General features: G+C 40.0%; 1 protein-coding gene across 1 annotated transcript in view; it reads right to left on the bottom strand.

Annotated features, from left to right (window-relative positions):
* Window positions 1–23896, bottom strand: part of LOC307019863 (uncharacterized protein) — a gene marked incomplete at its 3' end in the record, with an annotated part of 56242 nt that extends 32346 nt beyond the window's left edge. Inside the window, exon 1 of the mRNA XM_079650964.1 lies at window positions 23890–23896. The remainder of the gene's footprint in view (window positions 1–23889) is intronic.
* Window positions 23897–27254: the final 3358 nt, after the last annotated feature.

The following is a 27254-nucleotide window of genomic DNA, read 5'->3' as shown; positions in this document are numbered from 1 at the left end:
ATTTCAGGTTTTAACCAGGAGATGGCGCTTCATTCACAAATACAGAAAGACAAGTTTCATGGACTTTCAGTTGTGTTTTGAAGAGCATTTTAACACATCAATATTTTAGATCAACTAAAGTATATCTAATCTTGTAATTCAATAATATATAGTCTTTATATATTAAATAATCATAATTATAATGTAAATGTTTACATTACACTTCTTTATTTGTTATGCTCATACTTTAACCTTTACAATCGTTTGCTTTAATATGCAGTATATTTTTGTGTTTGCTTCCTCCTGCTCCCTTTCGGACACATACTGTATGATTTATTATTATTATTAATATGAAGATATTATTAAGATAAGATAAGATGTTACTTTATTGATTGAACATTTTAGTTTAGAATGTGCTGTCCCACGGTAATTCAGAAGGCTCACAGGTCACATTCCGACATTTATTTAAAACAATAGGTGCTTTCACACCTTCTACAGTTTGATTTGTATAGAGGGAGCTCTGTCAGTTTTCGAATTACCCATTTGCTTTCGGGGAGCCCTATTTTTCCGAGCACATCCTGCTACTAAATATGTCACACGCACGCTCTGTTGACTGGCGCAGCAGCGTGGATGCGATCAATTGCTATAAAAACACTCTTCTACTAATACAGACGGTGTCACTATGCCGGCGGATGTGGCCGTTGTTGAAGCCTCTTCAGGCTCCGCATCGGCAGGCCTCTCCCTCGGTGTGGAGCTGTCAAACTCGACCCTAACGCCGCTTACAGCCGGCCAACTAAAAGTTTTTTTCCGTTCACGTTGTCATTTTTAGACTCCTTCGCTTCTTTGCTTGTGAATCCAAAAGCTGTGACGCTTGGCTGTTTTCGTTTTGCCATATTTTTTTATTACACAGCCAGAGTTAAAAAAATATCAATATGAACATTTCAAATACCGCGCCGGCATCACCGCCATAATCATAGCAACGTAATTAAGAATGCAGCGCCGCCACATACAGATGGCAACACCCAGACATATTCACAAATATAAAACAAATATTCAGAAACTGTAATGAACAATAACTATTATTTATTTCAAGAACTGTTATTTACAGAAACTCAACATTTCTAATCTGTGTGACACAAATATGCACGATTGTTTTGGGCTCCCCCTATTTATCTCAAAGTCAGCCTTCAGGGGAGCTCCCTCCCTCTTCGGGGGAGCCAAGCTCCTCCTAGCTCCCCCCCATTTCGAACAGTGTCTGTGGCTGAATGGCCAGCGATTAGGTGCGGCGCATTTGTCATAGGTGATCAGAGCTAACTGCCTGCCGTCAGATTTCATTTAAAAAACAGATCTGATTTTAAGACTATTTCTGCGCTCATAAAGAATGATAAGAATAAGAATAATGCGTATTGAACTGGTTTCATTAATTAGTGAGTTTATTTAATACTAGAACCGCCAATCGGGTCAATTTGTGTGATGTGTGTTGTGTGTGCAATGTAACTTTTTTTCAATAAAATATTAAAGTCTCCCAGTCCCTGACTTTTCCTGAAAGTGTGTTATGTAGCACCCTATGTTGTTAAAAGTTGCATTCTAATAGCGGGATTTGACAGGTTTAGGTAGGCCTATACAAAAACCTCTGGCGGTTCTAGTGTTAAGGTAATTAGGTACAGTAGAAGCCCTTTTTTATCAGTAATGAATTTAGCAGTTGAACATAAAAGTCAACTTACTGAGGGTCACTTGCAATGACAGTGTTGTGTCTAACTGTAAGCTTGTCACTCAGAGTAACCTACCGTTAATTTAGCTGCTGGAGAAGAAAGATCAAGGGGGGAGGGGGGGAGAGAGCTGTGGTTGATGGGCCATTAGTTGTGTAAATACACAGCTGAGAGCTGCCGTTTCATTCAGACTGTTTAAAAAACTGTAACAACGGACTATTTTTCTTAGCGGATGCATGTCAATTTAAATCAATACATACAACTATTTTTTAAATCAATACATACAACTATTTTTTAAATCAATAAAAAACATTTTCTAAATCCATAAAAGTATTTCAATTAATATTGGGAGTCATGTCGTTACTTTGTTGAGAATTTGGCCGTGTAATAAGCGGGATAATTTGCAGCGACTTGTTCCTTATGGGGAAAATAACACCCGTCATGTGTGTGTAGAGGTGTGTGTGGTTAAAACACTTTCATGAAGTGAAGGAATTTCCTTCTATAAAACAGCTGTGGGCAGTGAAGTATTATTTGAGTTATTTGAAGTATTAAAGTAACGTGTTATGGCAGGAAAGTTCAATCTGGTATATTCATTTTAATGTCACCTTATATAGAATGTGTGTTAAACTTGTGATTTCTGCATTGAGTGACTTCTGCCTAGCAGATACCAAGAAGAGGCCCCATAGGGTCTCTCTTTTAATTATCAATAGTCCTTGCAATTAACAGGGGAAGTCCCAGATACATTTTCAGATAATGTAGTTAAAGTCTTGTAGAATTAATGTTTATCTCCTACACATCCTGCAGGCCTTGAGACTTGGGTCACCCAGCAGTAACCAAGATAAACGTCCTTTTGAGCTTATCAATAAAATGTATTCATTCCTAGTAAGCTGACTTTGGAGTGAAGGGAAGTTCAGGGAAGCCATTAAGCCACAAGAACAATTAAACTTCTGTTAATCAATCAAAACTCATGACTTTCAGGGGACAGGACATTCGGACCTATAACAAGGGTCACTTCCTAGAGAATATGTGTGTGTATTTCTTACTGTGATCAGATGTCCTGTATAATCATTTATCAACTATTCCTGTATTGGTGTTTTATTTGATTCCTCTGCTTTTATTCTTTCATATGTGGGTACTGGAGGGCTACAAACATTGTGGAGAAATTAGCTTAAACATGTTTTATTACTCTATATGAAATGGAAGCAGATTTTATGACAGGGAAGAGAGAGCTGGGAGAGGGGACATTCTTACTGAGATTTGCAGCATGTCAAATGATCAGGGAAATCTACTTGTTTTAAATATATGTGTGTGGTTGATTACTTTGTATTAATAATAGCAGTATGTGTAAAGGAAGCTGGAAATATGCAATGTGAAACCTTTTATTTGAAATAAAGATTCTGCAGGGAATATTCTTAAAGAACAATAGCTCAAGTGTCTGGAAGAGCTGCAGGCTAAATGAGTGTGCGGTACTTTTTAACTGCTTGAGATCAGAGCTGATGTTTTCCTCTTGTTATTATTGTTTGAGGTTAAGGTAACTCACATGTGTTATTTGTATAATCCAACTATAAAAAACTATATCTTAAAACTATCTTTATAAAATGCCAAAAGTATGTGAAACTTGCAAGGAGGGGTTTGTTATCTCGAATGTAAGGGTCGCCTCTGGCTCGCGCTGATTGGCTGTCTTTTCTAAGTGGAGGACCACAGCCACATAGCTCCTCCTGGGGTTTTGGATATAAGCCTATGTTTTCTTTAGACCAGCCTCTTCTTTTCTTCAAACTGACCAGATCCGTGAGATTGGAGGAAGAGCAGGAAGTACTTCCTTTGTATTTGTATTTGTATTGTTACTTTTTATCATTAAAACAAGATTATTGTTTAACTTGCATTCTGGTGTTTCTTAATCCCTTCCTTTTTACGAATTTACCCAGCTTACCAAACGACACGCGGAGACGAGGTTGGTTTTAAACATCCTCCAAATCTCCAACAAATGGTGACCCGACGTGTCTGAGTGGGGTGTTTTCGGGGAAGAGACCACCAGCAGCAAGCGGACGGAATAGTCCAGGGCTAAACATCTCGGCTTCTTCTGACAACTAAAAACAGAGCTCTGTACAATAGGCTACCAGGTGAGCAGACACGATTTAATTCGAAACCTGTGATTTGACCATATTCCAAATTTTAGGGTTGTCAGACGAAGTTTACAGTGTTTTTTTGGTAACAATACAAATACGTGTTTTAGTTGTAGAATAGGATATTGAGTTCCTGCAAGCCAGAAGGGTATTGAAGTCCCGGGCTTGAAAAGTGGAGGTATAGAGTCCCCACAGTTAGACTGTGTGGAGTAGTCAAATGGTAGTATTAAGTCTCCATATCAGACTGACTCAAAATAACTAATCCACAGCTCGACGGGGCTGGAGATGAGTTATTTATGTTATAAGTGATCCAAAGGAGAGTAACGCAAACTTCAAAAACCAATTTTGAAGTGACCGGACCTCATTAATCCTTTGTTCTGTGGGGTTGAATCTATAAAGCCAAACGTCACGATAAAGAGTTCTGTAAGCCTGGGTTACGACTCCATGTCAGCGTCACATCGTTGAAAGACGGTGTTGAAGCGCGCTGAGAGGCTCGCTAAACTTGTTGGAATAAAACAATAAAAGCTGAATAGACTGTACGGGGAATTTTTTCTGTGAATATTTACTGGTAACAGAAACAGCCTAAGTCAGATGAATAGATACGAAGTCATAATGAAGGGAGAATTTTAACGAGAGGAGCGTGAGTTAAGAGCTTACGAGAACAGTGGGTTCAAGCTGAAAAAATTGAATAAAAGGATAGCAGAAGTGCTAATTGTTGAAAGAAGCCCCCCTTTTCCTATAGAGGCTGAGAGCTACAGCGGGGGAGAGAGAAGGGGGTGTCAGTATTTGTCTGTGAGAGTTCCCCCCACCTTTTTTCCTCTCGAGAGCAGCAGCAGCAGCCCGGAGTGTGTCTGCTTGCTTTTTTCTCTAGTGATCTGAAGTTGGACTGAAATACATTGAAAATTAACAGATCAAGGTGTGATTTGAAGTGGTAGATATATTGAAATAAATAAGAAACAATGATTTGCTGCTATTTAAACATAGTCTTTGAGAACTGATTGATACCGTTGCATTGCGTTGTGAATTTTATGGTATTTGTCATTAACTAAGGATTGTACTTAATTATACTTCAAGGAAAATTATATTACATACAGTAACCTTAGGGGAAAGTAAAAACAGGTTTACTGAGTATATGAAGTACATTAAATGTAAGGCTTTATTCAAATTAGATATAATAGGTGGATTTTTCCATCTAGAATACGACATGGAAAGAGGAGAATTTGTTAGACATGAAATAACGAACTCATTGGAAGAAATATATATTGTAAGGTTATTTAGGAGTTGTTATCATATACAGTTACTCTCAGTTGATGGTTGTTTAAAGTAGATAGGAAACTGAAAACGTGAACGATCCACCACAATGGTGTTTTTTAGTTTATGAAGAAGGAGTAGAAAGTAAAAAGAAGGTTTTTGGAAGTTTGTCAGAGGGAATCTGTTAATGTTCAAGCATGACAGAGGTGCTGCACGAGGCTAAAAGCCATCTCACACAGTTGGAGAACAAAAGAGGTTTTGATGAGAGAAGCTTGGGCCGGCAGCTGCAGGGCGCAGAGAGGAAGAGAGAGAGAAAAGTCAGATGGTTTGAAGAAGTATAGAGAGAGTACAGGTTATATAGAGTTACTACTATTCTGGAAAATGTCATATTGTTTTATGAGTAACATAAGATATGAATATATTTACTAGATATAAGAACAACAGGCTTATCTAGGTTAACAGAAAATTGCTATTAACCAGTTTCAGCTGCAACTATCCTGTCTTTGTTCTAAAGAGAACATACGTTGCATTTACAATTAATATTAAGAAAAGTTCACAATAGATACCATTAAAGACCGTTTGGGATTAATAGGACGAGTTTGTCATAAACATTCGTGCTTAGATGGAATAAAAGTGTTGAGAGATGTTCTCAAAAATTGGAGTTTTCACAATGTTTTTAGTTTTTATTGAAACAATTAAGTAATAAGGACAGAAAAATGTTCCGTGATGATTTATTTAGGTTTCAGTTTTAGTAATAATGAAGATTAGATTTTGTAATAATTCCTTTAAGTGTTCCAAAAATATATTCATTAACTGTAGTCAGATTACTTGTTTTAAATATATAGCGCTGGATACAGTTAGTTTTGTATTCTGTTACAAATCTAACCATGCTTGTAACACGACTTAGATAAACAATTTGAAAAGAATAAAATAAGCAAGTAGATAAAAGATGAATCTATAGTGGTTAAGAAAGGAGTCTTTGTTTTGCCTATTAACTTAGAACTGAAGTAATGAAGAATAGGAAGACTGTTACCATTAATGGGTTTAACATTCACATGTTTCAGCATTCCTGACCATATAGACACTCAGCTGTTTTATTTTGTCACCCGCTGGGGGAGAGATTTACATTGAGTTTTTCTCAGTAGCTGATTTGCTGTGATTACAGCAGCATTGGATAGTTGTGCGCCACCTTTGGGTTGTACTCTGAATCAGTGTGTTGGTGAAAAGTTGCTCATTGCAAACAGAAGAACTGTGCAAAGAACACATCTCAAAGGAGGTTTTGACAGTTTGCTTGTGCCTCGTTGTCAAGGCAACCGTGGTGTGAAGAGGTACTGCAGTTTTGGGGGATTTCTGCGGTACAGAGGACAACGTGTGTCTGCTGATTGTATCACATTGATCCAGAGGTCCCTTCCCCCTCAGGACATCCCAATGCCAGAGAGAGTTTCCTTGGAGCCCACTGACCAGGGCCGGTTCTAGCTTTTTGGGGGCCCTGCCACTGACTACAGCTGAAGAGGACAATGAATCATTGACTGTTCTCAATATGACAAGATCTTGAGACAGGCTGGTCTCAGTCTGTTCAGACTCTGAAGAAATCATGCAATGATTTTACAGCATAACTGTGCAAGAGTTTATCAGAAGGTGGTGTAGAACGATATGCTTAGTGTTTAGGAAGGGAGGCTGATTGTTTAATGATGGTCTGGAATGCTGAAAGGGTTCAAGTTTAATATCCTTGTTTGGCAAACAAGACATCTGATTATTATGTCACACATGATAGATCTTGACATAGTGACTAGCTATGGGTAAACGTGTGGACGTTATACCATTATTATCATGAACTAAAAATAAATAGGGAAATAGTATCTGGTTAAAGATGAATGGATTTCATATCCTAGAGAGGATTAGTTATATTGTGAATACTTCACAAGGTATTTACTAATGTATTTTGAAGAACACATAAGAACACAAGTCCAGTTTTGTTTGTTTCTAGATTAAATTGTCCATTACCAAAACTGTTCAGATTAGGTCTAGCTTTAGACTTTGATAGTAAAAGACTATTTAGGCTTATTTTTGTATATCTGACATTTTTTAAATATGTTGGCTATTCACTAGATAGAGAGATGGCATTACTCTCCATTTGTTGAGAACATTTCTGAAGATTAAATGTTTGTTCCATTCCTGATATTCCTATTTAGGATGTAATTTTAGAGTAACAAGGCTGATGCTGAAATTGGAAAATATGTTAGTGGTTTACATGATGTAAACAAACAAAAAAAAGGTTTTGTGTGTTCAACCTCCAGTTAGATCTGAAACAGTAATAATGATTGATTTGGCCAAAACTTAGTTTAACATCCTGATGTAACATTATGAGGTATGTTCACTTCTAAGGGTAAACAAATTGATAAAATGGATTATTATTATTATTGATTAATTTGGAAAATTAATTCAAAAGGCTGTTTTCTGCAGGTTCACTTAAGAATGCCTTGCATGAACATTTGTCAGGTATTGTGTTTCCTAGGGGCGGTATATTAATAAAGTGTATTGATCATTTGTTTGTTTAAACATCTGAAGAAAATGGTGCTGCGAACACGAGGAAAACTTTGTTGCATTGGTTGACATCAACACAATGATGTCACTAGTACAACTCCAGCTAGTAGAATATTAAAGTATCTGCAGAGCACGACACATGGCCAATGAAACTGAGACCAAATGACCTTTGACCCTGACTGACAGTGTGACTTGAGAAAAGCACTATCAATGACTGACTCTGGGGCTGACCGAACTTGACTTTAAAACCTGACAGTGTGAGTGTGAATGGAATGCCGGCATGTGATCAGTGCAACTGCATGATTCTAAAACAATAACTAACCGAGCATGTCTTTGGACTAACATATTATTTTGGAGCTCCAAGGGAAACATAGGTTTCCTAAAAATTCTGCAAAAGGGGGAAACCAGATGTGACCCGTTTCTAATTCCCACAGGAGTTGGCGGTTTGCAAATGTAAAACTCAAACTAAAATCTAAAGATTCTGTTTCTTTTAGGACTGCCAGCTGGAAATGAACACTTATTTTCCCTGGAGTGTTTACTTTGAAAAATGATGGATTTACTTTTGTGAATAATGTTTGCTATTTTCTTATAACCACTGGTTACCTGAAGGTTTTCTTCCCATACAGCAGTTTGTTACACATGTGTACATGTGTAAAAAGGAGGAGTGTGGGATTTCTTCATTTAGGGACTGGAAGAAACCTGCCGCCCCAACTCAGATGTTCAATCTGACCATTGATTGACAGTTTTAGATTTAACCTGCTTCATATCTGGGGATAAGATACTGTTTGATGAATGTTGACATGTTTCTAATATTGATTGAGTTATAACAGGTAACACAGATGCAGAATCAGTGGCCAAGGGGCTACTGAGAGAGGTAATTCCAGAATGAGAATGAGAAGGTGAACTGTGATAATGAAAACAATTTTGTAATATTTCAACAGGTATTAAGTAACTGAGGTTTGAAATGTAGAAAGAACATATTACAGCTAAGTTAAAACATAGTAATGTAATGAGATAGAATTTAATTTAGACAACATCTTGTAACTAGCCTGGTAAAGAAGTAAAAGCCATAGACTGTTTAGATCATTATGGGGATGTACATTTAATTTAAATTCATAATAGAAAGACATTTGATGACAGTATGTTGGATTTCTGTATTCATTTTTTCAGCTTGATAATATCCAAGCAGTGACAGGTAGAAGCAGTCTCGCCTGGAAATTATTCACTTTGTCAGTATCATGATTTTAGTTGTTTTTAATCCATAACATTAGTGTGTTCCATTACCAGAGACATTAGCAGTTAATATTATATTTAGATTTTAAATAGGATCTCAAGGATTTCATTTAAAATAACACAGATGCTTGTCAGAAATTCAGAGCTATTGAGATATGTTATTTAGTTCAACTGAAGATGTTGGGGTTTATTTTGTTGACACAGGCCAAGTATTAGAATTCTGAAGCGGCCTACCAGTGGTGGGTCAAACCCCTGAGGGCCCAGAAGCCCTGAGCGTAGACTTGAGGGGTGGGTATCAGATTTCTCCACACAGGTTGCTGACGCCAAAAGGGGGACCCGAGGAGCAGGAGGCCGAAACGGCGGAGTTAGTCTGGCTGAAGGTCAAGAGGCCTACGTGGCTCAACTCCAGGTTCTCCGGCCTCTACAGAGTGACCCAGAGGACATCTCATGCAGTCCGCCGAGGAGCAAAGGGGGACATCTGGTACTACTGGAGCCAGTGTGCGGCGAGGAAATCACCGGCTAGGACCATGGAGGACATCAGGACGGACCTGGCTATCGTCAACGAGGACATCCCTACAGCAGACGACTCGGAAGCTGTCATCAGCGGACTGGAGGAGAAGGACCTCGCGGACATCCCTACAGCAGACTACTCGGAAGCGGCTGTCAGCAGGCTGGGGGACTTCTCGAGGCAGCAAAGGAGTCTACTTCTCTCTGATCAGATTCATCAATTCGACCTTTGATGGAAAGGCCGCATCTCCCCCTCCCTATCAGCTGCCCTTGTTGGCGTTTTCCGCTGAGGGGGGGGGGGGCCCTGAGGATTCAACAACACGCAAGGATGCTGCTTTCTGGCACTCAGGTTCGCACTCTGATAGTTCCTTCACTGACATTGAAAGTTGTGTTCTGTTCACAAAGGTATACTGTTGGGGAGCAGACACAGTGGCAAGGAAGGACAGTAGTTGTGTTTCAAATGTCGTATGTGTGTTGGTCTCGTGGGGGTGAGACCAAAAGGGGAATTTAAGTATTATTTGAGTTATTTGAAGTATTAAAGTAACGTGTTATGGCAGGAAAGTTTAATCTGGTATATTCATTTTAATGTCACCTTATATAGAATGTGTGTTAAACTTGTGATTTCTGCATTGAGTGACTTCTGCCTAGCAGATACCAAGAAGAGGCCCCTAGGGTCTCTCTGTTAATTATCAATAGTCCTTGCAATTAACAGGGGAAGTCCCGGATACATTTTCAGATAATGTAGTTAAAGTCTTGTAGAATTAATGTTTATCTCCTACACATCCTGCAGGCCTTGAGACTTGGGTCACCCAGCAGTAACCAAGATAAACGTCCTTTTGAGCTTATCAATAAAATGTATTCATTCCTAGTAAGCTGACTTTGGGGTGAAGGGAAGTTCAGGGAAGCCATTAAGCCACAAGAACAATTAAACTTCTGTTAATCAACCAAAACTCATGACTTTCAGGGGACAGGACATTCGGACCTATAACAAGGGTCACTTCATAGAGAATATGTGTGTGTATTCCTTACTGTATAATCATTTATCAACTATTCCTGTATTGGTGTTTTATTTTGATTCCTCTGCTTTTATTCTTTCATATGTGGGTACTGGAGGGCTACAAACATTGTGGAGAAATTAGCTTAAACATGTTTTATTACTCTATATGAAATGGAAGCAGCTTTTATGACAGGGACGAGAGAGCTGGGGGAGGGGACATTCTTACTGAGATTTGCAGCATGTCAAATGATCAGGAAAATCTACTTGTTTTAAATATATGTGTGTGGTTGATTACTTTGTATTAATAATAGCAGTATGTGTAAAGGAAGCTGGAAATATGCAATGTGAAACCTTTTATTTGAAATAAAGATTCTGCAGGGAATATTCTTAAAGAACAATAGCTCAAGTGTCTGGAAGAGCTGCAGGCTAAATGAGTGTGCGGTACTTTTTAACTGCTTGAGATCAGAGCTGATGTTTTCCTCTTGTTATTATTGTTTGAGGTTAAGGTAACTCACATGTGTAATTTGTATAATCCAACTATAAAAAACTATATCTTAAAACTATCTTTATAAAATGCCAAAAGTATGTGAAACTTGCAAGGAGGGGTTTGTTATCTCGAATGTAAGGGTCGCCTCTGGCTTGCGCTGATTGGCTGTCTTTTCTAAGTGGAGGACCCCTCGGGGGGGGGGGGGGGGGGGGTCAGCCGCATAGCTCCTCCTGGGGTTTTGGATATAAGCCTCTTCTTTTCTTCAAACTGACCAGATCCGTGAGATTGGAGGAAGAGAAGGAAGTACTTCCTTTGTATTTGTATTGTTATTTTTTATCATTAAAACAAGATCATTATTTAACTTGCATTCTGGTGTTTCTTAATCCCTTCCTTTTTACGAATTTACCCAGCTTACCAAACGACACGCGGAGACGAGGTTGGTTTTAAACATCCTCCAAATCTCCAAGAGCAGCAGTGAGTGTCACGGACATGAATTCATAGATCAAGGCAGACTGGTGCACACACTCTCCTGTCCTGCCAGGCGACACGCCCGTTCTAAGCCGTGTCCCTCACTCCTCACATCCCAAGCATCCCCACAAGTGTATTATGTTGTTACATCGTTTCAGATGTTATGTTTCAGTTGTGCTCTGTCTATGTTCAGTGATGCAAACTTGTCACCTTTCGGCGAAATTCGCCATTTTGAATTCAAAATAAGTCGTTTGTGTGATTCATGTAGATCTGCAATACATATATTTTTGGGGTATGGGGGGGGTATAACTAGCCTGGTAAAGAAGTAAAAGCCATAGACTGTTTAGATCATTATGGGGATGTACATTTAATTTAAATTCATAATAGAAAGACATGTGATGACAGTATGTTGGATTTCTGTATTCATTTTTTCAGCTTGATAATATCTAAGCAGTGACAGGTAGAAGCAGTCTCGCCTGGAAATTATTCACTTTGTCAGTATCATGATTTTAGTTGTTTTTAATCCATAACATTAGTGTGTTCCATTACCAGAGACATTAGCAGTTAATATTATATTTAGATTTTAAATAGGATCTCAAGGATTTCATTTAAAATAACACAGATGCTTGTCAGAAATTCAGAGCTATTGAGATATGTTATTTAGTTCAACTGAAGATGTTGGGGTTTATTTTGTTGACACAGGCCAAGTATTAGAATTCTGAAGCGGCCTACCAGTGGTGGGTCAAACCCCTGAGGGCCCAGAAGCCCTGAGCGTAGACTTGAGGGGTGGGTATCAGATTTCTCCACACAGGTTGCTGACGCTAAAAGGGGGACCCGAGGAGCAGGAGGCCGAAACGGCGGAGTTCGTCTGGCTGAAGGTCAAGAGGCCTACGTGGCTCAACTCCAGGTTCTCCGGCCTCTACAGAGTGACCCAGAGGACATCTCATGCAGTCCGCCGAGGAGCAAAGGGGGACATCTGGTACTACTGGAGCCAGTGTGCGGCGAGGAAATCACCGGCTAGGACCATGGAGGACATCAGGACGGACCTGGCTATCGTCAACGAGGACATCCCTACAGCAGACGACTCGGAAGCTGTCATCAGCGGACTGGAGGAGAAGGACCTCGCGGACATCCCTACAGCAGACTACTCGGAAGCGGCTGTCAGCAGGCTGATGGACTTCTCGAGGCAGCAAAGGAGTCTACTTCAGATCTTGTACTTGAGTATAAATAGAAGTAATCAGGTCTTGTACTTGAGTAAAAGTAGAAGTACTCAGATCTTGTACTTGAGTAAAAGTAGAAGCACACAGATCTTGTACTAGAGTAAAAGTAGAAGTACTCAAATTTTGTACTTGAGTAAAAGTAGAAGCACACAGATCTTGTAATAGAGTAAAAGTAGAAGTACTCAAATCTTGTACTTGAGTAAAAGTAGAAGCACTCAGGTCTTGTACTTGAGTAAAAGTAGAAGCACACAGATCTTGTACTAGAGTAAAAGTAGAAGTACTCAGGTCTTGTACTTGAGTAAAAGTAGAAGTACTCAGATCTTGTACTTGACTAAAAGTAATAGTCCCAGAGTGTAGGAATACTCTGTTACAGTAAAAGTCCTGCATTCAAAATGTTCCTCAAGTAAAAGTAGAAAAGTATTATCATCAAAATATAGTGAAAGTAGCGACAGTAAAAGTAGTCATTGTGCAGATTGGTCCATTTCAGAATAATAGATATGATATGTTTTATAATGATTGATCATGAAAGTGTTCTCAAAGTTGGTAAAGGTGCAGCTAGTTTAAATGACTTTGCATACTGCAGGGTAGCTTGTGGATTTACTCCAGGTGGAACTAAAGTCTGATTTAACCCTTGATTATATTTCACTTAATTAATCCAGATCTGTGAAGTAACTAAAGGTATTAAATACATGTAGTGGAGTCAAAGTACACCATGTACCTCTGAACTGTAGTGGAGTAGAAGAACAAAGTAGCAAAACATTGAAATACTTAAATAAAGTACAAGTATCTCAAAATTGTGCCCAAGTATAGTACTTGTTGAGTTTATGAACTTAGTTACTTTACACCATGTGGCTATAAAGATAAAAATACTTAAGCCTTGCACAGAGGCATGAAAATACATTTTCAAAATGCTCAACAGTGCTGCCAAAATTATAAACTGACTGCTCCACAATTTAAAATAAATGCTTTTATATATTTCTATTAGATGTGACTCTTTGGCGTTTCTGTTATTATTAACACTGCTGCTTTAGTTGTTCTGACTGCTAAAATCCTCTGTCATTCCGTGGGGTGGGGGAGCCGGGGGCTCGGATCCTTGTCACCTTTTTCATACCTGATGAGTTTGCCTCCCTGTATGTTAAAAAGCCTCAGTCACCTTAATTCATGTAATAAAAACATCTCAGGTCAGTAACACTCAAAACTAAATGTGCAATACCATGTTCAGCTATGTTACTATTTATAATGTTATTGTTTTTACATCAGAAGATGTACATATTGAAATGATTTCTTAACTTACAGTAGGCTATTTTTTACAATGTGTGTTGGAAGGATTTATTAAATTACAATGAATATTGTCATTGTTGAAGGCTTTTAGAGAAGGGTGAACTATAAGCCTGAATTACATAACATTTTATACCTAAAAACATAAAAGCCACAATAAATAAGTCACAATTATTGTAGTTATTTTTACCTCCCGTATTGCTTTCAACCCACCAGCTTTTATAGTGTTGTTACGTCACTAACTGTAAGCTTGTCACATACATTCTATGGTCACTCAGAGTAACCTACTGTTAATTTAGCTGCTGGAGAAGAAAGATCAGGGGGGGAGGGGGGAAGAGAGCTGTGGTTGATGGGCCATTAGTTGTGTAAATACACAGCTGAGAGCTGCCGTTTCATTCAGACTGTTTAAAAAACGGTAACAACGGACTATTTTTCTTAGCGGATGCATGTGAATTTAAATCAATACATACAACTATTTTTTAAATCAATAAAAACATTTTCTAAATCCATAAAAGCATTTAAATTAATATTGGGAGTCATGTCGTTACTTTGTTGAGAATGTGGCCATGTAATAAGCGGGATAATTTGCAGCGACTTGTTCTTTATGGGGAAAATAATACCCTTCATCCAGATGAGGATCCCTCCGCTACACTTTGGGATCCTGATCGACCGACGAAACTCCATTAAAATATACATATTTTTGGTGAATTACTGAGTTTAGGCACGTTAATAACGTTTTAATGAAGTTGAATACAGTATATTCATATGTGTCAGTGATTTCATGTCAATTCGGCGAACATAAACATAAATGATCGTGGTGAAGATGATGATTAAATTAGGATTAAAAATCGAGAGCCGGGCTGCATTTCCTCCCGTTCGTTTTTTTCGAATAACAAAATTATTTTGTTAAATAACAACATGGTGATGTTTTGTAAATGATTACATGTCTCTTATTTAGCACAGTAGTATGATATCCGTGACATATGGATCTTAACAAAGTTCCGCTGTACATCCAGCATACTGTATCTCACTTTATTTTACATGAGCTCCAGTGTGGAACCCCACTGCACCCCCTGGTGGATCAATGATCCATTGCAGCTGGCTTCATTATAATTACATTTATCTATCACGGGGGCGGTCTCAAGTCAAGCTGGAGGTTTTCCCTTGAGCGAGGGCAGATCACGTACCAATCACGGCCCTCGCGTTTCAAACTGTCTGAAATGAATCGCTACATCTGTATTTTACTAATCACTCCCCCCTCAAATGGAAATGGTGACCAAACCGTTTGAGACCCACAGAGAACTTAGACTAAGTTAACTATCTAAACACTCAGAGTCCTTTACCTCACCTGGGGCCTCATTTATAACGCCTTGCGTAGGATTCACGTGGGAAGGTTGCTTACGTAGTACAGACATTTTCCGATTCACACAACATTGCGTACCGGCGAGGAAAGTGCGTACGGCACTTCCTAGGCCGGTTTCCCTTTATAAATCACAATCAACTCGAAATGCGGCGCAGCTTTTGCGGGCTTCACGTAACTCCCATATTTGCCTATAAATAGTCAAAGAAACGCCCATTCATTAATTCTGACTGACTGCATGAAGAAGATCGCAGGAAATGACGGAAGAACAGCTAAAAAAGACATCTCACACCGTGTCAGACTTTGTTTATTTTGGGGAGGTCGAGATAAATCATATTGTTTGGTGGATGCAGTTTGAACCAGAGTAGCAGCATGGAGGTCGGATCGTCACCAAAATAAATAAATAAGTGGTCCGAAAAAGGTTAATGACAAAAAAGATACACATGGCCCTCCTCAGGCAGTGTGTTTGTTCTGGGGACAGGAGACACCCCCTTGATGAGAAACTGTAAGAAATGATCAGGGAATCCCTCCGGAGTGGAGTCATGACGACTGGATCTGAATTATTTGTTTGTATTTGGTGGTTTGTGTTCCAGCTGTCGATCAGCAAATCCATAATCCACCAGTTAAAGGAAATACAACTAATGTGTTGTGTTATATTAGCTGTACAATTTACCAAATATGGTGTTCTTAGTTTCCATAACTCCTGTGTTTTATGAGCGATTTATCAAGTAGGCTATCGAACGGCATAAAACATGATTAAACATGATAGTAGTAGTGCTTGAATTGGGCCTGTACTCACCGGTACACAATACCAGTACTTCTGATTTTTACCCATGTGGTACAGGCACTTCTTACTGACGTCATGAGGTGCCACCGGCACTTTGCCGGTACTCAGCCGCCGGCCGGCGGAACGTCATGACGCATGACAACAAATATGCCCAGCGCGCCGCAGCGATAGACTAGAGCAGGGGTCGGCAACCCGTGGCCCTCGAGCCGCATGCGGCCCTTTAAGCCCTCTGCTCTGGCTCCCTTGAGCTTAGACAAAAATAAGAAGGAAATAAAATAAAAGTATTTGTAGGACTATTAATATTTTCTTCCATGGTTGAAAATGTTTCGTATCTTGTATTCTGAGGTGATACTGTGACACATAAATAAAAAACAAAACGGCTTTAATTAGGTCAACTAAAATATGCGTCACATCAGGTGAATAACCTGACCCCCGGCTCGATGAGCGAACTATGGATAAATCAAAGAAAAAAAAGTATTGGAGGAACACAGGATTTAACTCTGCGTGGACAGAGTTCTATGCTTTCACAGCAAACGATGCTGGTTTACCGGTATGTTTGATATGTAGAGAGAAGTTGTCAAAGGTGCTGCAGCCTTTACGTATCGAGGAACAACACGGGAGAGGAAGACAGCTGACGATCTTCAGTCATAATTCAATGGGGTATGTAATTTATTTCAGAAAACACTTTTTATTATATTCCATGGAATGCTCTTAACGTCCCGATAGCAATGAATATATTAAATGCTTTGACAATAAATACATTTAAAAAATTATCTCTGGAAGCCGTAGCGCTGTAAAAAGCACCACCAATCATTTTAGCCGGCCCGGCTAAAATAACTGGATGGCCTACCTGCCTGTCAGCCTCTGTGCACAAACTTATCTCGTGCCCTCATTGGTCATGTGCACGTTCGTGTGTGTTGGAGGAGGGGGAGGAAGTCTGAAGGAAGAGGCAGATTTTTTCCGGTTGTGTATTTTCAAATTCTAGCGCACTCAAGCTGGTTTCTCCATTCTTACCTACCCTACCTTTAACTCTTTTTAGGGTGCAGCTATATGTTTTATTTGTTTCAAAGTGGCCCATTTTAATTGTACTTTGTTTCCTTCAAATGTGCAGAGGACTCCCCAAGTGCTGTGTTTAATTTATTTTAAAGTAGGCCTGTGTATTATTTTTAATTCTCTTATTATAGGAGTTCTTTGTTTCTTATTAGAGGTTAACAGTTTTATATAATGTAATAAATAGCCTAATACATGCAAAAAAACTGTAGTATTTGTCTGATATAACAAATATAATAAATACAACTTTATAAGCTATCAAGCTATGAAATATGTTTTGTGGCTCCAGACAAACATTATTTTGGGAAAAAGGAGCAAAATGGCTCTTTTGGTCAAAAAGGTTGCAGACCCCTGGACTAGAGCATAAAAGACATCACAAAATGTTAGCATTTCGAAAATGTTAGAGTGGCTTAATAATAGTGCGAAAAGACAGTGGTTGTCGCTGGACAAGGATTCCCTCTCTCCTTTCCTGCTGAAAGATGGTGAGTGTACTCAGGGAAAGTAAATCTGTTTACAGTTGTTTCATTATGGATGTTGAGAGGTATGCATATAGTATCTCTTCATTTTGCTCTCAAAGTGCACCAGATTGATGCATCTAACTTCAATATTTAAAAAAAATTCTTCCCGGGAGAACATGCCTCCGGACTCCCCTAGAGAGTGTCAGGTCCACTCCCCACTTATAAAAATAGTACTTTACCACTGCACCCCCTCTAATCTCAGATGCACCCTGAGTCATTTTGTTTAAGTACAGTGAGCCTTTCTAAAATATACAGTAAAGAGACAAACCCCCATATGATATACTATATGACTTTGAGCCAAATACTTGTTTTTGGGCTGTATAAATAAATTGACTTGAAACAGTCGTTGATTTAGTACTGACACCTTTTGTATTCCAATTCAAGCACTGGATAGTAGGCTATATAAAACCATGCTCGTAACCATACAACCTATAGAAATGCAAAACGGCGTCAGTTTAAAGTAATTCTGTCCTTCTGTTTACCGCATCATTTATGAGAATACATTTCTTAACAAGAGAACATAATCGAGGGGTGATCAATAACATTTCCGTATTTATTTATTTCTCCAAGTTATGTTTTTGTGTGCACCGAGGAGTCTCAAAGAGGCGTTTGTTAAATCATTTTAAGATTGGGTTTAATCAATTTGTGAAAATGAATTTTATATATGATAAATGAGAGGTACCATTCTATTTATGGTATTATTTCCACATATTTCTATCCATTCTTCCTTCTGCCAACGGTGTCACAGTTTCTCGTCTCTCCCGTTTTTCGCAAAGCTAGCTAGCACCAGATGCTAACCACAACAATACACGTAACCGGTGTGTGCGCTTTCTCTCTCTCACTTGCTTGCTTGCGCCATACATCACATACACACACACCATCCCGAGCTTGAATGACACACAGACACAGATCGAGGGCATTAGTATGATCTGTATGAAAGTGGCCATGTCGGCAGGCCACATCATGTAGACAGCCAGTCACCCTCTGTGAGGCAGAGTCAGACCCACATTTGCGCAGCGTTGCGTTCACAATACGTATTAAAAAAATCGGAAAACCTCCCGGTTCTCCCGATGGTCAGTCCGGGCCTGGCACGGACCCCCGCGGGGCAGGCTCTTCCTGCCTGTCCGTAGGCATGTGTAATGCACTCGCAGAGCCAGCCTGCCAGGCGTTTCTTGGACAGAGCTTTCCCGGTCACAACGCCCCCGAAGCACATAAACAGCTGTTCAGTGCGTCTAAGGGCAGCCGTGCGCTCCACATAACATGCTAGCGCACGCACCGGGCAGAGGAGGTGCAGTTTAGCTGCCCTGGCCCCACTATAGGGCTGAATAGCCCTCGACCTGAACGCACTCTTTAGGCTCTTTAGGCAAAGGAGGGGTTCGGTCTGAGTGTCGGTTAACTCGGACACTCTCTTGGCTGACGTTAAGGCAAGTAGTAATATTGTCTTCCACGACAGTGCTTTCAGGGAGGAGAGCTCCAGAGGCTCAAATGGTTCTGTGACCAGAGCCTCGAGCACCAACGACAGGTCCCACTGCGGGGCGGAGGCGTGCACTACTGCCTCCTGACCCCCTATAAAAACCGCGACATCAGTGGCTGAGAAAATGCTGACCTGCCGTCAAATCACTCATGGCAGGACAAGATGGCGATACAGTGAAAGTGCATACACTTTCACTGCCCAGGGCTGGCCCACCTTCATCTGTGTCATCTCTGAGTACCACGGCGCCCCGACGTGATCCGGAGCCACTTGGATGACTGACAGACGTTCTCGCCTCACTCTCCCCAGGAGCGGTGGAAAGGCATAGAGCAGCTTTCTTGGCCATGGCTCGTGTGCAAACGCATCCACCCCCAAGGGCGGGTTGTCGTTCTGAGCCATGGAGAACCACAGGGCACAGTGGCTGTTGCCAAATTGCCCCTGGAGGAGAAACCCTGTGTCGTTCGGAGACTCCCTGGTAATTAGGGCAGCTTCAGAACCCACAGTCCCTAACCCCACTGTACTGTCCTCCTGATGACGTTTCTAATCAAAAGTAGGCAGCCAGCCAAACTCCCAAATAATGGACACGAGAGTCAGGATATAGCGTTAAGCTCCAGCTTTACTATGGACTCAATGGACATGCCGTTACAGCAAAGGAGTAAAACTAAAATAAAACAGACATATACATTGAATTAGTTTCACAGAACGGATGACATGCTAAAACATCCAAACAACTCAAATAAGCTTTAAAACTAGAAGATATAGTTTTAAACAAATAATAATTACTCACAAGCAATGCGTACGATGAGCCAAATCAAAGGATTGCACTGGATAGAGAACACCATGTGGCACTGCTGGGCTCTCACATATAACTGAACATGTGGTCTGATATACTTTTAAATACTGGTCTACGGTGCAGTACCACGTTTCAACATAGGAGGTGCTAAACAACACGAAACACAAGATAAGCTGCCTGGAAGGCAGAACACTCCCCGCATGGCGTCTGTGATGCCAGTATTACATATTTTCCTGATCTCAACAGTCCTCTTTAGGCAAAAGAAGAATGACTTCCGTAACAGGTCTCAGGAATATCTTCGGAATTCCTTGAGCAGTGATCTTAACTTCGAGCTTCCGCACCTTTCCGTCCTGGCTTGGAAATGTAGATGTCACAAGCGCCATGGGCCAAATATTCCTTATAGCTTGGCTGTCTTTCAACAGCACCACATCTCCTTCTCTTAAGTTGCGATGGTCCTCGTTACACTTGCGACGATTCTGAAGTGTTGGAAGATACTCACGTTTCCAGCGGGTCCAGAACATGCTTGCAAGGGCTTGCACTTGTCTCCATTGACTTCGAAGGAGGTCCTTGTCTGAGAAATCTCCAGGTGGAGGTGGAGCACCGACCTTCTGTGTAAGCAACATTGCCGGTGTCAGGATAAAAGGGTTATCTGGGTCGGAAGAGACTGGAACCAGTGGTCTGGCGTTTATTATAGCCGAAACTTCAGCTATGAGTGTGCACAAGACTTCGTGGGAGAGGCGTATGTGTTGTTGCAATAGCATGGATTCAAGTATTCGGCGAGCTACTCCGATCATTCGTTCCCAGGAAATAAGAATAAGAAGTTGTTATGGTGCACTGTTCCTAAAGGTTTAAAGTACTCTAAATCCCAGCTTCTCATGGATTTATATGGATGTTTGGGGACAGACACAGTAGAAAAGAATGACAGTGGTTATGTTTCAAATGCTGGAGGCTCGTCCGGGTATTGCTCTCGTGAGGTGAGATCAAAAGAGGGATTGAAGATTAAAGTTAACAGATATTGTTCTAAACTGTATTAAAGTAAACATGTATTATTGGGGACTGTTTTCAAGTAATCCTATATATATATACCCTTCTCACTCACTGACCTAGATACCAGCACACACACATATTCTTTTCAGCACACACACATATATTCTTTTTAGCACACAGATATTCTTTTCAGCACACACACATATTCTTTTCAGCCCACACACATATTCTTTTCAAGGTTCTTTCTGGGCACCAATATATCTGTGTACAATGTTTGATTGTCTGAGAAAGAATAGTTTGTGTGAAATATTCCTTGGGAAAGTAAAGGAGTGAATTCAGGTGCAAGATAAAAGATTGACTCTGTCCTTGGGTAGTTCCGAAGCTCTCACGCTCTGTTAAGAAGTAAAATACATTTTTCCCAGAACTCTGATTCGCTTAGGAGTGAAATCGACTGCCTCCAAATCTGTCTATGTATACTGATGTTTATCCATCCACGGGGCTTCCTGTTTCTGACTGGCTGGTCCCGATACCTGTATCTCACGGCAGTAGAACTGGAAGTCCGGAGTACTCTGTAACTTGTATGGGTTTTCTTTACCATTAAAATCAATCAGATTATTGTTATAACTTTTATGCCGGTGTTTTGAACTCCTTCTTCTTATTAATGTGACCAGGCACATCTAACGGACGGCGCGGAGCAGAGGTGGCCTTTAAGCCACCACCACTGTGGTGTTTTGCTCCAACAAAACCCAGAGATCAAAGGGTTCCATGGTGTCTGCTATGATTGGATGATGTCACTCATGTGTGTGTGTGGCTCCAATCTGCCCAGCAACACAATGACAACCAACTGCAGCACTGAGTCCCATAAGAATGCATTGAGGAGTATATCTGACCATTTTGCCACCTGTTCAAAAAATATGGCTCCTATAAAAAAATGACCAGGCCTTGAGCATCAGGGAACCCCAATGAACTGAAATATGTTTTTTGGGGGGTTTTGTGTGTTTAATGTGAAGAGGAGAGCAGTTTGTCTAAAGTGCACTTCACTCTGTTCTGAAGAAAGATCCGGATGTTCTTAACATGGGATCAATTGGGAGCTAGCTGGACTTTTTCTCTCTTCATGCCCTCAAGAGGCATTTTGTTTAATTTTGTTTCTAAATCTTTTTTTATTTTACAACCTAGGAGAGGTTTTCCTACGTTTTTCATGAAAAAAATATGTCTGAGGAGTGTAGGGTTTGGGAATTATGGCAAGTTTAAAATATTTTTGAGGGAGAATTTTAAGCACTGCTGCACTCTGTTTTGAGATCAAAGCACTCTAGAGTTAATGAGCTGCTCCCATCCACTCTAATGTTAAAATCTGAAAAAGGCCTCTCTACCAAGCTCCAAACTAAATTCTATATCTCAAAAGGTGTAAAAGATATCAAAAAGAAAAGTCAATTTTGAATAGCTGAAGGTCTTGTGATCATTTGAAAGTTGGAATGAAGTGTCTACCTGAAAGTATGTGGAAGGAGTAACATTTGGCGCAGAGTGTAGGAAAAGTGGATTTGAAGGCATCTCCCATTGACTTCAATGTTAAAAAAAAGAGTTTAAAAAGCTGAATATTACAACAATTTTGAAATATTTTGAAAAAGTTGGAAGTTAGCCATTGATTGCTGAAAAGGTTGAATAGTTTAATATTTGAATGGTTTCTCTAGCTGAAAGTCAACTGAAGTTATGGAGAGCCAAAGTATTGGCTGATTTGAAGGCTCTTCCCATTGACTTCAATGTTAAAAAAAGAGTTTAAAAAGCTGAATATTTCAAAAAGTATAACATATTTTTTTGAAGTTGAAGGTTTCCAATCGATTCCTGAACAGGCTGAATAGTTTAATATTTGAATGGTTTCTGTAGCTGAAAATAAGTTGAAGTTATGGAGTGCCAACGTATCGGCTGAAATAAGTTTAAGGGGAAGAACTAGAAAATGCATTTCCTGCAGAAAATGCGTGCGAATGCTGTAAACTGTGAACATTTATGGCTGAATTTAGCTGAAAATACAGAAAAAGCTGAATATGTTATTAGCTGAATGGTAGCTGCTTTTAGCTACAAAAATGCAGAAAAAGCTGAATATGTTATTAGCTGAAAAAGAAAAGGTTTAAAAAAGGTATAAACAACATGTATAGCCTCATTGTCCTGAAATAGCTGAATAAGTTAATAGTTGAATAGTTTGTGCAGCTGAAAGTAGTAGGCTGAAGGAGTTAAATATCAGATGTACGTAGTAGTATAAGTTCAAGTAGCATTAAATCTATAGGCAGGGGTGCACATAACTTTTTTTGTGAGTTACTCAGATGAGTACCAGGAGACAGCGTTTGGTACTCAACCCATACGAAGCATGGTCCTCCTCAGTGTCTCCTTCACTGTCCTCTATTGACACTTATTGCATGCTAGATGATGAAGATGCACCTCCCTGTCTCTTTTTAAGCCTCCGATTTGGTTTCTCCAAAACTTCTTGCCAAAACTGTGAAGTCCTAGCATTTCCTGAGGCCAAGTGGAAGGATCAAATACTAAGAAATGATCACATGACTTGAAGTCATATCTGATTTCAGATGTGGGAAGTTACTAAGTACACTTCTTCAAGTACTCTACTTAAGTACAATTTTGAGATATTTGTACTTTACTTGACTTTGATCTAATTTAACCAGCTTTGAGAACACTTTAATGATCAATCATTACAACACATATCATATATATTATTCTGAAATCGACCAATCTGCACATTGACTACTTTTACTTTTGGTACTTTGGGAACTATATTTTGATGATAATACTTTTCTAATTTTACTTGAGTAACATTTTGAATGCAGGACTTCTATTGTAACAGAGTAACACTCTACTTTTACTCAAGTACAATATCTGAGTACTTCTTACACCTCTGTCTGATTTAAAACTCTTCCATAACACCCTGAGTAAGTTTGCAACTGTGTGTTTTACTCCACTTTGTTGGAAATAAAATTGCAGCAGCTTGACCACAGAGCGTGAACGTTGTGATCAGCTGATTTTGCGCAGTTCTCCAGTGTGTTCGCGGGGCACAGAATGTGCACAGAGGAGTCTCCCACTGCAGCCAGTTGGCGGAGTTTTGGCACAATTCTGTTGTTCATACCGACGTTAACCCTTTCTGTCACACGGCGACCAACTCTGTAGTCCGGTGATCTAAGCCTCTGCCTCCTGTAAGCTTCACAGGTCCGTCGGTTATGTCCTGCGCGGCTCGGCCAGCACCCAGTTCAGTCAGCCACAGAAAGTCCGAAGATTTTTTGCAGGGAGTGAAACGGCAACGTAGCTGCTTAATGTCTTTGTTTTTTTTTAACATGTCTCGTAGTTTACTCCATTGACTGTTGACAAGAAACTCGTGTTGACGAAATATGTGTTTTGTTTAGATGTTTTGAGGTACGCAAAGGCGCGTAGTGACACAAGTGACGTTACGCAATTCAGATTTTTGCCGCGCATGCGTACCTGCGTACCAGTTATGTGCACCCCTGTCTATAGGGCTTTTCTTTTGAAGGGGTGTTTGGTTTTGGAGAGTTTGAGGTGTAGAAAAACTAAATGAGATGTCTGACATCAATCAATGGGAGGTTCACCCATAAAAACAATGGTTAGGTGGGCAAAGGCCTTTGGCCTGTGTGTGTGTGTGTGTGTGTGTGTGTGTGTGTGTGTGTGTGTGTGTGTGTGTGTGTGTGTGTGTGTGTGTGTGTGTGTGTGTGTGTGTGTGTGTGTGTGTGTGTGTGTGTGTGTGTGTGTGTGTGTGCACTGTAAACAATTACCAGCATTTCACAACATTTAACAGTATTATTTTACAGTGACATATTGTAATCAAGACCCCCTGTAATATCCCAACAAATACATGTAAAAATTACTGTATCCGTGGATTTCATAGCATTTAACTATTATTTCACAATAAAATACTGCAATCAAAATCTTCTGCAATATCACATCAAATGTTGTAATATCACAACAACATTGTAAAAATTGCAAGGATTTCACAGCATTTAAGAGTATTATATTACAGAGAAATATTGTAATCAAAAGCCCCTGTAATATCACAACAAAATATCTATAAAACAGTAGAATTGGATTTCACATTATTTAACTATTATTTCACAGTAAAGCAAATGTACTCAAAATCATCTTAGCACAACCATGATAGACTATATATATAAAGAGCACAACTCATTACTGTAAAATTTGAATTGTGCATAATAGACTATTCGAACCGGCATGTGTCCTGGCAACCCTGTCTCCTAAAAATTACGTTCCCACAGAACTAAACAGCATTCTCAATTACGTTTAGCTATAAATGTATTTTTGCAACGATTCCATGGATGCCTGACTTGAGTTTCTAGCACCAGGGAAAGTGGAAAAAGTGCCCCAAATCAGCGTCTTAATTTACCCAGGGCCTAGTGCTTGGCTTTCGGCATGAAAATTCAGGAAACTCCCCTGAGCATTTTAGTAAATATCTCAACTTTGGAGAGGACATCCGAGAGGAGTTGGGGGACAAACGACACATCAAATCACATCTCCACATCAAGCCGAAGCTAACTAGAATACTCTTGACTGCCTAGCATGCGGGGAAATTGGCGTGCTCTATCACCACAAGAGCGAGAGTGAAAGCGGCTTAACGGAAGGCTTTTTCCCGTTTTAAGCCGTAACGTTTGACATTCGGAGCAGCAGAGGGATGAATCTGCATGTACTCTTCGAGACGATTCCAACGACACCAAGCTCAAAGCTGTCGGACCTTCCTTTGTGCCGTCTAGAGTATTGAGAGCCATGAAAACATGACCTTTAACCTTAGTTTGCGACCTGGTTGAAGGTCACAGCGGCCCCAAATTTTGCAAGCGGGTTCCACACAAGTTAAGCAACATACTCTCAAAGTCTCGGAGCGCCAAGCACCTTTTTTCAATTTTCTCTCCCTCCCTCACCAAAGGGTGTCCAATCCTTAGCTCTAGACAGGATTTTGTGAGAGTTTGACATTAGATTGAAAAAAAAGTTCTGGGTAGGTTACGGTTCCCATATTTCAGATACCTTATCTGGACCCTATTTAGAGTCCCCTGGTGACAAAAATATTTTTCCAGCCCTTTCCAAAGTCAGGTTATTAAAGATTAAAGATTATTCAACAAAACATTTCAATAACGTGCTTTAACCACTAGGTGTCCCTATTTACCACTTGGATCAAATATATAAGTCAGCCGAATTAGTGTTGAGAAAGTTGAAGATCACGTGACATACACGCCAGAAAAAACGTCATTTCCGGGTATTTGTCAACCGTAGGTGTCACGTTTGAAGCAGCGCCGTATAGATAGAAGAGTTACGACAGCGGAAGTCCAAAAACGGTTATCGTCACGTGGTTCATGCAGACGAGAATCGTTCCCCGGAAGTTCATGGCGGGCAATGTGAATGCATTGATAACAGGAGATAGAACTTCGACTTTTGGTAATTATTAGTGAATAAAGGTTTTGATTTGCAATATTTATACAACAAATCGATATGTGTATGTATTTACATCAATATGTTTTAAAAAATAAAATAGAATTTGCTAATATTAAGTGATAATATTAGGATTAGTGTGAACAACTAGTTTACATGTTAGGCTAACAGTGCCTTGGTTAAAGAGCCTGTTGCTGTTTATTTATAGCTTTGAATTCTTTCAAACCAATATTATCTTCTTAAACTTGTATAGTAGTCAGGAGCATCACTTTCTAATGTTTATTGATATATTTAGAGGCAGGGGATCTAAAGGAATGCTTCAAAATTCAGATTAGATTAATTTCTACCATTTTCTTAAATTCATGGTAGTTTCAGTAATCCCATGGTAATTGAGGACACAAGTTATCTAAATGACTAATGTCATCTTTATGGCTTTCAGAAAGGACAGGGGACCGACAGGTGACTATCAAAGGACTAGCAGCAGCAGCAGCAGCAGCAGCAGCAGCAGCAGCAGCAGCAGCAGCAGCAGCAGCAGCAGCAGCAGCAGCAGCATGATGATGATGATGATGTTAAATGTGTTGTTTTAGGAACATCCATTGCAAATACATGGAATTCAATAAACATTGAATAGCATATCATGCAGTTTGTCTGTGCCTTTTCCTCCGTGTTGTCCTGGTTTGCTGTGCTGCCTCCTAGTCGCCACCATGGTTTGCTGTGCTGCCTGGGGGTGCTCAAATCGCTCTGAGAAAGGAGTACGAAGGTACGGCTTCCCCACTGACACAGAGCGGAGGAAAAAATGGCTGGCACAAGTCAGCAGGAGCAATTTCATGACCAACAGCAAAAAAATATGTGAGGTTAGGTTATTGTATACAAACACTGCATTTGCACTTTTTCACAAAACGAAAACCACACCATTGGGAAAGCTTAATATTTTGTTTAATACAAAAAAACAGGGAAAGGCTTGAAAAACACTGAGAGTTGAGACTCAGGGTGCAGGGTGAGGGTCTCAGTGCAGGTATTCAGGCTCCATTGAATCCCCCTCTGGTT

The sequence above is a fragment of the Notothenia rossii genome (genome assembly GCF_949606895.1).
Source record: "Notothenia rossii genome assembly, chromosome: 9".
Classification (NCBI taxonomy): domain Eukaryota; kingdom Metazoa; phylum Chordata; class Actinopteri; order Perciformes; family Nototheniidae; genus Notothenia; species Notothenia rossii.
The sequence above is the reverse complement of the archived record's forward strand: the minus strand, read 5'-3'. Positions and strand labels throughout refer to the sequence as shown.